Below are 10,486 nucleotides of genomic sequence, written 5' to 3' on the forward strand. Positions count from 1 at the left end.
TTACATCTTTTCTATCAACCTGGATGAAGATAAAACATATTCTTCTTAGTAAAGCATCACAAGAATGGAGAAGCATGAATCCCAGTGGACTCAATTCTGACATGAGGACAATTGATGTTAGTACATGGTGGGGCGTACAGGAAGAGGGGAGTGGGGAGAGGGAAGGAGAGAAGGCGGATGGGGGGATCACAGAGTGTGACACATCTCCTGGGGGCAGGACACAATTATAAGAGGGACTTTACCTAACAAACGCAAATAGTGTAACCTCATTCTTTGTTCCCTCAATGATTCCCCCCACATACACACAAAAAGTCTGGTCTTTCCCAGAATTAAACTCTAAACAGTTCCTCAAGAAATGAGGATTTGGAGGAAACGAATAACATAACTAATACAAAAATAAGCAATTAATAATGGTATGTAATTATGTACCAAACCATTACTATATATCAGAGGAGAGAAAAATAAAGACAAACTAGCTAGGTAAAAAAACATTTATAGGAATTGATCTTGAATTGGCCTTGGAAGAATCTGTTAGATTTAGATGGAAAATGAAAAACAGGACATTCCAGGTGAAAGGGAAAACATGAAGACAGCACGGAGGTAAAAAATGTGCAGCACGTGTTCAAAAAATCAGGAGCAAATAGCCAGGCCTGCTACAGAACATTTCAGATGACATGTTCACGGGAAAGTAGGAGGGTAGAGATAAAACAGATTTTTACCACAGTACAAATTAAGGCATCCCTGAATATTTCTGAGCAAAGGGAAGTATCATGGTAACAGTAGTTATCTGAGAAAATTAATAAAGCAGTATTACATAGGATGGATTGAAAAAAGTCTAGGGGCAGGGCGCAGTGGCTCACACTGGTAATCTTAGCACTCTGGGAGGCCAAGACAGGAGAATCCCTTGAGCTTAGGAGTATGAGACCAGCCTGAGCAAAAGCAAGACCCCACTGACCCATCTCTATTTAAAATAGAAAAATTAGCAAGTGCTGTGGCAGGCACCTGTAGTCCCAACTACTCAGGAGGCTGAGGCATGAGGATCACTTGAGCCCAGGAGTTTGAGGTTGTGGTGTGTCATGATAACATTGCCCACTCTATCCAGGGCGAGGGAGGAGAGAAGAAAATAACAGTCTGAAGTCAAATCCTAAGGTTGTTTAAATAGGAATGACAGAACTGGGTGGGGGCAGTGCAAATGAAGAGATTCTAGAGAAAGCTTAAAGGACACAAAGACTTTGTTTTTACTGGACACAGACACACGACTGTGTTTAGAATCACATGAAGCCAATATTGATGGAGTAGCATAAGAAAAGAGAGAGAGAAGACAAATGGTGTATGCGATGTATAAAAGGTAGAGAAACTCAGAGGCTATTTTAAGGCTCATGGGTTTTCAAAGCAGAGATAAATCTTGAAGTGTTGATATTTTCTAGAGATAATTCTTCTTTACCACTCTAGGCAGGCCTCCAGGAAGTGGTCTTCTGTGTCCATGGTTTTGCATTTTGAAGGAGTCCAGACTCCATGTAATAGCATGTTAGGTTTTTTGGGGGGGTGGGGGGGCAGAGTTTCACTCACTCTGTCACTCTAGGTAGAGTGCTCTAGCATCATAGCTCACAGCAATCTCAAACTCTTGGGCTCAAGCAATCCTCTTGCCTCAGCTTCCAAGTAGCTAGAACTACAGTCTGCCTGCCACAATGCCCAGCTAATTTTTCTATTTTTAGAACAGACAGGGTTTTGCTCTTGCTCAGGCTTCTCTGGAACTCCTGAGCTCAAGCAAAATCCCAGACTCCCAGAGTACTAGGATTGCAGGCATGAGCCACTGGGCCTGGCCCATACTGTGGTTTTCCTTCCTTCTAATTCTTCCAAGGCACAAAGAAAGGGCCCCAATGACAGTCTTATTCTTCCTTCTCAGACTTCAGTTCTCTAGGCCCACTGCACGTAGCACAGTGGTTGCAGTGTCGGCCACTTGCTGGTGGGTTCCAACCTGGCCCAGGCCAGCTAAACAAAGACAACTGCAACAACAACCAAAATAGCTGGGCTTTGTGGTGGGCACCTGTAGCCCCAGCTACTCGGGAGGCTGAGGCAGGAGAATTGCTGAAGCCCAAAAGTGTGAGGTTGCTGTGAGCTATGACTCCATGGCACTCTACCCAGGGCAACAGCTTGAGGCTCTGTCTCAAAAATAAATGCCTCTAGAGTTTATCAATACTGAGAAATTATGAAGAAAACTGGAGAGAATAGGGCTGGATGAACTTATGCACCACTAGATCGTAAAGATTAGGTCATAAAAGACTAAGAAATTCTGCCTTGAACATGACTTCATTTATCTATAGAAAGATCATAGGCCGTTAGGGGTACAGGACAAAGCTAGAGAACAATGGTATAATTATGCTTAGGAGGATCTACTTCCAAAACGGATGGTGGCGGGGTAACTTTCTGTACATAGCACAAATGTCTGTCTTTTTGAAAACAGTAGTCCTCAAATGGCTACTGTCAGTGGATCTTTAAAGTCAAAACCATTTTCATATTAGCCGTAGCCTTTTTCACGCTTTTCCCTTAAGTGTACAGTGTTTTTCAGAAGTTATCTAACAAGTGCTGTCATAACAGACAGGAGCAGGTACGTGTGAGAATCCAGCTGTCTTCTATTAAGCTAGCTGAGGAGATTTGCACAAATGTAAGACAATACCACTCCTCTCATTAATATTATTATCCCTTGGTAAACAGTTATCACAATATGTGACAGATTTTTATTTTCATTTGAAAATAATTAATGAATATTTTTCTCCATTTTAATTTCTAATAGTATCAAGAGATACAGGCTATATAAATCAAAGTTGTTTATGGTCCTTAAGTTTAAAGAGTATAAAGAATGAGACTAGAATGCTGGCGAAACACGATTCGAGAATATCACACTAAAAAGATGAATAGTTTTTCTTTTAATTGATTCTGTGATCCCTTTCCAAGATGTTTATCCACAAACGTTTTCATTCTGGATAAAACCTATGAATGAGCTGCTGTTCGTCTACTGAAGAATTAGGAAACAGATGGTTTGTTCACTTTGAAACTATTATCTTCCCATTCAGAAAAACCTGGTTTTTCAATAATGGTGTTAAGTGTGTCTGTTTATAATTAACTAAACTTATGTGGCTCACTTTTATTCTGGAAGGAATTAGCACTCGAATGTCCATAAATGTAATGCTTTCTTTATGATGCATTAAGGACTCTTACTGATCCCAGTTTTACCTTTTCCATGTGTAAAAGGGGCTGACCATTAGTTCTAGTCGTCACTGATAATCCAGCCTGCATTCAATAAATACACTCAAAATGGGAATTTTGTCAATTCTCCCACTGAAAGATCTAATTTAACTTTTCTTCATGAAGCAGAAGCTGCTCTGGGGCTATTCGAACAGTCTCTTTTTCCATTACCTAACAATGAACCAGCCATCCAATTCAAAGTGTTTCATCTCGTATCTCTCTCTCTCTCACACCTGACATCTCTCCATCCCCACAGTCCTCTGTTCAATTCAGACCCTTATCATATCCTGCCCAGAAATCTTTCAGGAGTCTCTTAGCTCATACGTCTCCTGTCAGCAGAGTTACCCTCCAGAGTGATCATCAGAAAACATAAATCTGATTTGCAGTGCTGACAATTAGTCTCCGTAAAACTCTCAAGATTCGTATTCAACTCTATAACCTCATACGACTTTGTTTCACTAACACTGAAAAACTACTTATAATTCCCTGAAGACACCTTGCTAGTCACACCTCCGTGCTTTCTATGAGCGCTTCCTTCTCTCTCAAATATCCTAGGGCCCTCTGTCCACCTGATGGATCCTACCATCCCAAAGCCTAGTCCATTTATCCTATCCTTTCAGAAATTGTTCCTGGCCCGTTTCTCTGCAACCTCTGCACCTTGCAGACCGTCACCGCTGCTTTTATCTTGTAGTGTTATAAACAAATATTCACAAATCTCTCTCCCCTCTGCACTATGATCTCACTGAGGGGTAAAAGTGGGTCATATTCTTTGCACAATCCCTTAAGACAGTAAATAGTGCAAATGTAGCACTAAGCAATATTGCTAATTTGAACTAAAATTCAATTCTTTTAGGTCTTATTAAGCATAGTAATCAGAATTATAGGGAGTTTTCCAGGTAAAAATACCAAGATTTGGGATAAGAAGAAAATAATGCTTTTTATTATTATTGTTTGGCTATAATTCCAAATGATGCCCAATATTTCACTGGCATTACTTTTAGAGGCAAAAATCTGTCCCTCCCATATCAAAGGGTTTTTATAAAGATTAAGTGAACCAACATACTGAGTGCCCTTTACATATTATAGAACTTTTTATATATATTGTGATAACTAAGAATAAAAATTATCACTCTGTTGCTGTACATAATTTCCTTCCAACTACTCAGGCAATCAAGGTTTGCTTTTTGCTCTGAATCTCATTTAATCAATCAAACAATATGCCTCTGAACCACATTTTCTTTAAGCAGTCCCCCTTTTTTCTCAGATGGACATATCTAGGAAATCCCTAAGATTCTGTATTATAAAAATTGAAATAACTTTGTACTTCAGGCCAAATGGGCTAGAATTCTGGAGTCACAAAATTCTGAGAACTGAAATATAAATGGGTGTAACTTTCAACTCATGATGGGTATTTTCTTAAACCCATTCTGGTTTTGGGGAAGCTATGAAAGCAAGGATAAAGATACATTTCTTATGCTCACTCTGGCAGCACATATACTAAAACTGGAATGGTACAGAGAAGATTAGCATGGCCCCGGCAAGGATGGCATGCAAATTTGTGAAGCGTTCCATACTCAAAAAAAAAGATAGATTTTTTTTTAAATCCTTAAAAAAAACACCGTTATATTTAAATCATCTAACTTTTTGGTATCTTTTGGAAATTCAACCCATTGGCAAAGTAATTTTTCTCAGAAAATACCTAGCCAGATACTGCTTAGGACTCTCTTCAGTACCCCTGAGACTGAAGGAAAAGAAGCCCCCAAACAAAAGCAAGGTTCCTTCTGTTTGTGATCCCTCCACTTGGATACTGGGAACTTGTTATAGCTTCTCTCTCTCACCTCCCATCCAGCAACTATCCATTCTCTCTCCTCCCCAGTGGATCAAAAATTCTCTAAAGAATTGTTTATGCTGGCTGTCTCCCTTCTTTCTTTTCTGACTCAAACATCTACTCTGCTTTCTTTCCCCATTATTTTGTTGCAACAATGTGTTGACACCACATACTCCTGGTTCTCCTCAAATTTCTCCGACTCCTCCTTCTGGCCTCCCTTTTCAGGGTCTCTCCCTCCTCTTCTGAACTCTTCCTCTCAGGGATTCTCTGTTTTTTTCTTTCTCTACCTTCTCCTTTGGTGATCACATCCACTTTCAGCTTTCAACCATATCCAGATGTTGCTAACAACTCCCAAAATAACTTCTCCAGCTTAGATCACCATCTCAGTGCTTCCTACTCATGGCTCCCAACTGCCTACTAAACATCTTCACCTGGAAGTTATAAGGGGGCACTTCAAACTTTCATGTCCAAGATGAAATCGTTATCGCTCCCCCAGCTGTCACACCACTATGCAGTTACTCATGTGAGCTACACACAACCGACTCTTTCTCCTGTGTTGCTTGTCATTCAATCACATTCCCATTGATTTTAACTCCTCACTGCATGTCAGATCTTTTTTGTGTGTTCCTGTGCCCACATCTCTCACCAAAACCACTAATGGCTTCTTACCTGCTCTACCCTTTCACTCTATTCTTCCCTTTCCCGCTCCCAAAACAAACTCCAGTATTTGATACAGCTGCAGTAGACTCACCAACAGCTTTCACTTATTAATTCTAAAGCTTCTATAGGTTAATCCACTACTTCTAAAGCCAACAAAGGAATAATCCCACAAAAATGTGATTCTAACTATAAATGCTGTCAAAAAGCATTGTCTCAGCAACTCTCCTTCTAAATCTTTAAAGAGTATTTATATTTAGTTTAAAGTGCTTAGCCTAATTATTAAAAAAATTGAGTGCACATATCCTTGCTATAGCAAAATGAACAAATATCTTTCTTTATGCCAATTACTATATGTATACACACACACACACACACACACACACATATATATATTTTACTATTTTTGACTGGGTATAGGCTTAACAAACAAATCTGTTGGCCAGCATTTGCACGGGGAAAAAAAAAAACAAAAAAACTAGTTTGGCATCAATTACTTCAAAACCAAACTGTTCATATAGTAAGCATTCACTAATATTTAAACAATCTTAATTAGTTATATAAAATAATATCTCTACTACTAAATACAGTGTAATAACTACGGCACAAAATAAATGATTTCTATGAATCAGTCCCATTGCCTTCACATTCACACCATTCACTTAGTTTGTAGTTAACCAAGCTCACAGCCTCTGAATCATGCAATTCTTCATAAACTAACGTGCCAGATCAATTGCCTCCCCAATCTAGAAAAGTATTTTAATCACTTTTAGGAAGCTTTAAAGTAATTTCTTCTAAATACGTTAATTCATTCCATGCCTAGTCATTCTAGGTGGCAAGGATCTGATGATAAGTAAACTAACAGAGATCTCTGACTAACGGCGGAGAAAGCATTTAATTAAATTATTATGCAAGTATATAATTTCTTTTTTTAATTTCAGCTTGTTTTGAGGGTACAAAGAATTAGGTTACAATGTCTGCATTTGGAGACAGGTAGAGTCCCTGTTGTAGTTATGTCCTGCCCCCAGGAAAAGTGCCACACACCCCGACTTTGTGCCCATTAAGTGAGAGCACACCAGTCCTCCTCCCTCTTCCCCTCTCCTCCCATCGTGACTTACTTTTTCTCTCGTGTGGGAACATATTAGATCATCTACTGGCTTCACATTAGTATTGAGTATATCTGATACTTGATTTCACAAGTATATAATTTCAAACTGTGCTAAATACTACGAAGGAAAAGTACAGGCTGAGCATCCTAAGTCTAAAAATCCAGAGAGGTGGTGCTAGTTTGCAGTCCCACCAGCAGTGCCTTCCTGTCTCTCCCTTCACATTCATGCCACCATCTGCTCTTTTGAGACTTTTTGATAAACACCATTCTCATTGGAGTTAGATGATAAACTCATTGTGGTTTTATTTGTATTTCCCTGATGATTAGAGATGGTGAGCATTCTCTCATACGTTTATTGGCCATTAGTTTATCTTCTTTTGAAAAGCTTCTGTTCATGTCTTTGGCTCCCTTTTTTTAATGGGGTTGATTTTTTTCTTGCTGGTTTCTTTGAGATCTGGGTATCAGCCCTTTATCAGATGTAGAGCATGCAAATATTTCCTTCCACAGTAGGTTGTCTATTCACAGTATTGATTGTTTTCTTGGCTATACAGAAGCTGTTTAATTTAATCAAGTCACAGTTGTTAACTTTTGTTGTTGCTGTGATTCCCTTTGGGGTCACTGTCATAAATTCTTTGCGTAGGCCAATAGCTATAAGAGTTTTCCCAATATTTTCTTCTAGAACTCTATAGTTTCATGTCTTAGGTTTAAGCCTGTTATCCATCACGAATTAATTTTTGTGAATGGTGAGAGGTACAAATGATGCCTCCTGATTTGTTCTTATTGCTTAAGGCTGCTTTGGCTATTTGGGGTCTCTTCTGGTTCTCCACAAAACATAAGACTATTTTTCCTAGATCTGCAAAAAATGACTTTGGTATTTTAATAGGGACAGCATTGAATCTGTAGATCACGTTGGGTACCATAAACATTTCAACAATGTTGATTCTGCCATCAGCAGGATGCATCTTTCTGTTCATGTCCTCTGAAATTTCCTTCCTCATTGTTTTGTAGTTCTCTCCATAGAAGTCTCTCATTTCCTTACTTAAATATATTCCTAGGTATTTTATTTTATTTGTTTCTGTTGTGAAAGTTATTAAGTCTCTGATCTGATTTTCAGCTTAACTGTGGTTGGATTATATGAATGCTACGAATTTGTATATATTGATTTTGTAACCTGAAACTTTGCTGAATTTGTTTATGAATTCTAGGAGCTTCTTGGCAGAATCCTTTAGGTTTCTAGATATATAAAATCATATCCTCAGCAAAGAGTGACAATTTGACCGCTTCTGTCCCCATTTGGACACTCTTGATTTCGTTCTCTTGTCTGATAGCTCTGGCTAGGACTTCCAGCACTATGTTGAAGTGGGCAACTTTGTCTGTTTCCAGTTCTAAAGCAGGAATGCTTTCAATTTTTCTCTATTCAGCATGATGTTGGCTGTGGGTATGCCATATATGGCTTATGTCATATACATAATTTTGAGGTAAATGCCATGTATGCCTATTTTGTCAAGTGTTCTTATCATAAAAGGGTGTTGAATTTTGTCAAATGCTTTTTCTATCAAGAGGCTCGGATCATCTTTGTTTTTGCTCTTCTTTATGCAATATATTATATTCATAAATTTGCGTATGTTGAACCAACCTTGCATCTCTTCACTGAAGCCCACTTGATTGTGGTAGTTAAATTTTATTTGTTAAGATTTTATTGAGAATTTTTGTATCTATATTCATAAGGGATATTGATCTATAGTTTTCTTTTTTGTTGTGTTCTTTCCTGCCTGGATATCAAGGTGACATTGGCTTCATAAAACAAGTCTGGGAGGATCCCTTCTTCTCAATGTTATGGAATAATTTCCACAGTCTAGGTACCAGCTCTTGGTAGGTCTGGTAAAATTCAACTGTAAACCATCTGGTCTGGAACTTTTTTTCATTGGAAGATTTTTTATTGCTACTTTAATTTCAGTACTTGATAATGGTTTGTTCAGGAATTCTATTTCTTCTGGATTGAGGCTAGGGAGGCTGTGTCTTTCTAAGAATTTGTCCATTTCCTCCATTTTTTCAAGTTTTTGTCTATAGAGAGACAGAATTCACTCTGGTGCCTGGACTAGAGTACAGTGGCATCACTCACTGCAGCCTTGAATCCTGGGCTCAAGCAATCCTCCCACCACCTTAGCCTCCCTAGTAGTTGGGGTTACAGGCACGCACCACTGCACTCTGCTGATTTTTTTTTTTCATTTTTGTAGAGATGGGGTCTTACTGTATTGTCCAGGCTGGTCTGAAACTCCTGGCTTCAAGAAATCTTCCCACTTTAGCCTCCCCAAATGCTAGTTACAGGCATGAGCCACTGCACCAAGGCCCAACATATATTTTGATCATTAAAAAAGCCAAGTACCTTAAGGGAAAGAGCTTAGAGGTAAGGAGAATAGTTAAGAGTATATTAGAACAGTAGAAGAGAGATCTGCTGTGGGTTGGAATAATGCCAGAGATAACAGAAATGGAAGGGCAGGTAAAAATAAGAGGTAGTGTTCACTAAACAACATGATTTGGCCAACACCAAGGGATCAAGGGAAAGAAAGAGAAAGACTCATACAGCTGTGAGGTTTCTGGCCTGCATACGTGGAAGGCTGGGGGATACAATGGTGCATGAAAAGGAATACAGGAGGAGAGATCAGAAGGGCTGGTGCACAACCATTCCAAACTCTCATTTGATCAGAATGAGAAGAAACTGGACATGTTAGGAAAGACTGGGAAACTGTAAAATTAGGCCAGAGAGTAATAACAGAAATAATTTTAAATATCTATTCATCTTGATTTTTTAACTAATGGCTCAGATCTAAGGCTGTGACTAAGATTTATAGAAAGACATCCTTGAGTTTTTATAGTACAGAAGGCTAAAAAAAATAACAATGTACAACATGTAGGATTAGCAGAGAACAGGGTTTCTTACTTCTACGGTGCCAAAATGACCTTGGGAAAAAGAAAAATCAGGAATAAAATCCAGTACAATCCAGCATAATTTAGATGACAGAGAGGTGGTACAGCAGCATAGGCTGTGGGTAAGAGATATTAAATATTAAAATTCACAGCTTTGTACTAATGAGCTATGTGTCCTCAAGATGTTATTCAACTTCACACCTTAGTATCCTTCAGTAAAATGAGTTTAATAATACTTTCTAAGAGAATGAGAGTATGTACTCAGGCACTGCTAGGTGCCAAGACGTGGTAATAGTGCATCTTGCTATGAATACACTGGTTTTATTTTCAAAACAATGACTAAAGTCAAACAAAGGATGCCAATGATTCTTAACAATAAAAATAAATGTTAAAGCCTGAACAAAGGCAGAAGTATTCTAAGATTTATTTTTATTTTTTTATTTTTTTTACTAAGGCAGACTTACACAGCTTTTACGTAAAGGTACAAAAATTACAGAGAAACAGAAGTAATTTTCCCATTTTTGAATGTGGATAGATAAATTATTGGGAGAAGATAAAATATACTACTTCAATGATGAAATAATGGGAGATAGATTACAAAGAGATAGGAAATTGAATTTAGATCTCTGCTGGTAGGTTTATGTATTATGGTTATTTTTATTTTTTACTTATATTACTTCCTATCTACAAAAATATTTAAGAAAAATTAGTGGCTCGGC

At 38.3% G+C, this 10,486-nt stretch overlaps 1 protein-coding gene and 1 non-coding gene across 2 annotated transcripts in view; one reads left to right on the forward strand and one right to left on the reverse strand.

Moving 5' to 3' along the window:
- PRTG (protogenin) overlaps nt 1–10,486 on the reverse strand; it is a 144,545-nt gene that overhangs the window by 71,070 nt on the left and 62,989 nt on the right. The gene's annotated exons all lie outside the window — the stretch shown is intronic.
- On the forward strand, nt 4,720–4,824 carry LOC111723426. The gene has a single exon (XR_002771963.1). It is a non-coding gene; the product is annotated as a U6 spliceosomal RNA (small nuclear RNA).

The sequence above is a fragment of the Otolemur garnettii genome, unplaced genomic scaffold (genome assembly GCF_000181295.1).
Source record: "Otolemur garnettii isolate 467f Iridium unplaced genomic scaffold, OtoGar3 scaffold00011, whole genome shotgun sequence".
In the NCBI taxonomy this organism is placed as follows: Eukaryota; Metazoa; Chordata; class Mammalia; order Primates; family Galagidae; genus Otolemur; species Otolemur garnettii.